Below are 4,268 nucleotides of genomic sequence, written 5' to 3' on the forward strand. Positions count from 1 at the left end.
GGGACACAGCCCCACCGCTCCTATTACTACATGGCAAAAAATTTGTGTGAGTAACTAACCAATGTCTGATTTGACTTAAGGCCCACTCCATAAAATGCGACCCATATGCAACACCGCTTGGGTGACCATGAACCTGAGACGAGGTATCCCAGGGACCTAGGGTAAAACCAAATATGACAGTTCTATAAATAAATAAAAACTAATAAAATGATTCCTAATGACATTTTGAAATACTAATAGATCAGAGAAGTTCTCAACCTTCCTAATGCTGCAACCCTCTAATACAGTTCATGTTGTGACCTCCCCAACTATAAAATTATTTTTCTTGCTACTTTATAACTATAACTTTTCTACTGTTATGAATCATAATGTAAATATATAATCTTCAGATAGTCTTAGGAAACCCCTGTGGTAGGGTCATTAGACCCCTCAAAGGGGTCACCATCCACTGGTTGAGAATGAATGATCTTGTTCAGTCTCCACCGAAAAGCTTCCTTCTACAGCAGATGGGCACAAATACAGAGACCCACAACCAGACATTATACAGAGAATGAGAGACCTAGGAACACTCACCCTCAAATGTGATGGCTCTGTCAATCCCTCCCCTCAGGGTTCAAAGAACCCCCTGGAAGAGGAGGCAGGAAGAGGACCTGAAAAAAGTGGAAGGGAAAGAGAGAATGGAGGACACTAAGAAAACAAGGCCCGCTAAATCAATGACCAACACACATACGAACTCAGAGACTGAAGCAGCACGCACAAGGACTACATGGCAGAGGGAGAGGCAGCCTGCTCCAACTGATGTCACAGGATCACTCAGTGCTTGCAGAAAACAGAATGAGGAGAGTAAATGCGGATGCAGGATCACTGGAGTTTGTCAAAGAAACCTGGCAGAAAACAGTGGTGACTTGAGACAGTGCCGCAGAGCAAGTGACTGAACTGAGATATGTTTTGAAAACAGAACCGAAAGGAACCGACGCAGAGCAGGCACCGGATACTATGGAGTTGGGAAAGAGGTTAACCCTGGAGATGCTTATTTGACATTTATCTTCATACATTCTGTTTTTTTTTTTTTTCAATTAACAGATAATGTTTAACTGCCTTATGATTGGCCAAGAGGGACTGTTGCAGAATATTAATTTAAGATGTGTTGCCGGGCGATGGTGGCGCACGCCTTTAATCCCAGCACTCGGGAGGCAGAGGCAGGTGGACCTCTGTGAGTTCGAGACCAGCCTGGTCTACAGAGCTAGTGCCAGGACAGGCTCCAAAGCCACAGAGAAACCCTGTCTCGAAAAAAAAAAAAAAAAAAAAAAGATGTGTTAGATTCATTTATTCTGTAAAACATTTGTTTAATGATGCAAAGATGTGTTGCTTTCTTTTATGTTGCTTTTGTTTAACTCTGTGGAGCTGGGTTACTTTGCCTGTCTAAAACTCCTTATAGTCTAATAAAGAGCTGAACAGCCAATAGCAAGGCAGGAGAGGGATGGGCAGAGTTGGCAGACAGAATAAATAGAAGAAGAAATCTGGGGAAGGGGGACGGAGGAGTGAGAAAAGAAGGAGAGGAGGACGTGAGGGGCCTGCTACCCAGCTACACATAAGGCCCACAGAGTAAGAAGTAAAGAAAGGTGTATAGGGTAATGATAAAAGCCCAGAGGCAAGAGGTAGATGGGATAACTTAAGAAAAGCTGGCTAGAAACAAAGTCAAGCTAAGGCCGGGCCTTGGTAAGTAAAAACAAGCTTCCCTGGAACTATCTGGGAACTGGGGGGTAGACCCCAAGAGTCAAAGAGTAAAAACAACCAACAGCAGGCGACAAGCACTGAGAAATAAGGAGAGCAGAGAGAAGTGTCCGGAGATGAGCAGACTCAGCACAGTGCGGGAGGGACGGACAGATCACTTGGGGAGAGTGCAAAAGGAAGCCAGAGAAAAGCAATATGGAAAACCTGTGTGAAGCCGGGCGGTGGTAGCGCAGGCCTTTAATCCCAGCACTCGGGAGGCAGAGGCAGGCAGATCTCTGTGAGTTCGAGGCTAGCCTGGTCTACAGAGAAAGTTCCAGGACAAGCTCCAAAGCTACAAAAAGAAACCCCGTCTCGAAAAACAAGCAAACAGAAAGAAACCCCGTGTGTGCGCATGTGTGCGCAGGATGCAGGACAGCCTGAAGTGTCATTCCTCAGGGCCTACGCACCTCATTTTTAGACAGAGACTTGGAGCCCAACAGTTAGGCAAGGCTGGCTGGCCACTGAGCCCCAGAGATCTGAGTTTGCTGGGATCAAAATAGACCCTCCCCCCAACTTTAAAATAAAAAAAAGAAACATGAATTCTGAGGATCAAAACAAGGTCCTCTTGCAAGCACTTTACTGACTGAGTTATCTGCCCATCCCTAGAAAGTTTTGTCACAAAGAAAAAAGGTTTTAAAAAAATGAAAGAAGACTAGTGGACGGGAAAGGGATAATTTATAAATTATAATTTATAAAGGTGTTTATCAGTAGCAAAGTGTTGAAGACATAAGGGGCAGGCAGGGATGTGATGGGCAGACAAGAGGGAGTAGTTGGTCTTCACTAGATAAATGGGCAGAGTGGTATGGATACAATTGTGTGTGTGAGAGAGAGAGGGGGGATACAATTGTGTGTGTGTGTGTGTGTGTGTGTGTGTGTGTGTGTGTGAGGGGAGGGGAGGTGGTGGAGGGACATTGGTGGATATCTGTAGAAGGTCTCTTCTTCTCTATTCCCAATAAGATAGGAATGGGGACCTTGCTGTAAGTTGCCTCCTCTCTCATTTTGAAATGTAACAGGCAGTGCCTGTTGGGGAGAAATAGCATGTCTGCATGCATGTGTGCATTCCTGCACAGCCACAGAACAGAGGAGTCTTAGGCTCACTCTTCTTCCTAAAAGATGTCTGTATGCAGGTCAGAGCACCAGGGCTGCTCTTTCTGCAGAAATTTCCCAGGAGGTCCCTCTCAGGTGCTCCAGCTGCAAGCCACCCCGTCTGGCCCATGACTAAAGATGGAAAGAAACATCAGTGTGCACATCCCCTTCTTGCTAAGCTTAGTCTCCCCATTCCGCTCTTTGTAATGATTAATTTCATGTGTTGGCTCCCTCGGCCATTGTAGCCAGGGATTTGGCCAGTGTAAAGCCATGAAGGTGATTAACATTTAAATCAGTAAAGCTGGAGTGAATGGGGTTAGCCTTCGTAATGTAGATGGGCCACATCCCATCAGCTGGATGTTCAGAGGAAGGATTCTGCCGGGAGAAGGCAAAACAGTCTTTAGAGTCAAGAATGTATCAACTTACTGTTGCTATTCTTGGTTGTTATTATTTTGTTGTTTTTCCAGACTTGAGATCGAACCTAGTGCCAAATACTGGCTGGGGGGGGGGGGGGCACCTTACCACTGAGATACATCCCCAACCCCAGGAATGCGCTCTCAATTCTCAGTCTGGTTCACCCTACTTAGCACTCCCCGTCCTGCAAGCCAATCTTTAAAATTTACCCTTTTCCTGGCCTCCACTTATCTCATATGGGGCCCATTGTTTCAGAAGGACTCTTAATACAGTCTTCCTTGGAAGGATGGAGACATAGCTCAGCTGATAGAATGCTCATCTAAGTTTCCTGTCATTAAGTTAAAGTTAATCTTTTAAAAACATTTTGACCACCTAATTAGAGGGGCTCTCAAATGGCAGGAGTAAAATAATAATCTGATAAAATACATATGAACATTAAACTTTCAGTCTGTCTGTGTGTTTATCATGGGAAAAGGTTATATATTTTAATAAGTACCTTTGAAATTTAGCACATTTAAAACCTTAGCGTGTCTGTGATGTTTGAGTCGGAGAACCTTTTTTTCTTTCCTATCTAACAGCACCATCTTGTGGCAGAAATAGGTAAAGTCGATGCTTCTTGTTCAACTAATGTTTTGCTATTAATGAAAAAAACTGCTTTATTGTCATTTACAGGTTTTGTTGAAAAGTTATTCTACACTGAGACTTGTTGGGTTTGAAGGATGTGAAGCCAGGATGGGCAGACAGACAATCAGGACCCACTGCACTCTGCTTCATGCAGGGTCCAGATGATGGGGATGCACTCGGGAGGACTACTTACAGCACGGAGCAAGGGCCAGGAGCACATGGGTCTCAGAAACGCTCAGGAATCAGAGGCCCAACTGTGTCGGGATCATTCTGCAGTAGATAGTTATAGGGTTCAGGTTTACACATGTGGGATACAGGGATAGAACAGAGGTAAGGGAAGGCTGGGGGAAATTATGAGCAGAGGATACTTA

The 4,268-nt window shown here is 44.7% G+C and overlaps 1 protein-coding gene across 2 annotated transcripts in view; it reads right to left on the reverse strand.

The window, feature by feature from the left end:
• The window catches only part of Ticam2 (toll like receptor adaptor molecule 2), a 20,327-nt gene that overhangs the window by 4,985 nt on the left and 11,074 nt on the right, over positions 1-4,268 (reverse strand). The window contains exon 1 of one of the 2 annotated variants that reach the window (XM_026783313.1): positions 574-595. The exons of the other annotated variant lie outside the window; for it this stretch is intronic. The gene's annotated coding sequence lies outside the window, so the exon portion shown is untranslated. Of the gene's footprint in view, positions 1-573; positions 596-4,268 lie in introns of those variants that run through there. 2 annotated transcript variants of the gene reach the window in all.

The sequence above is a fragment of the Microtus ochrogaster genome, chromosome 18, assembly GCF_000317375.1.
Source record: "Microtus ochrogaster isolate Prairie Vole_2 chromosome 18, MicOch1.0, whole genome shotgun sequence".
In the NCBI taxonomy this organism is placed as follows: domain Eukaryota; kingdom Metazoa; phylum Chordata; class Mammalia; order Rodentia; family Cricetidae; genus Microtus; species Microtus ochrogaster.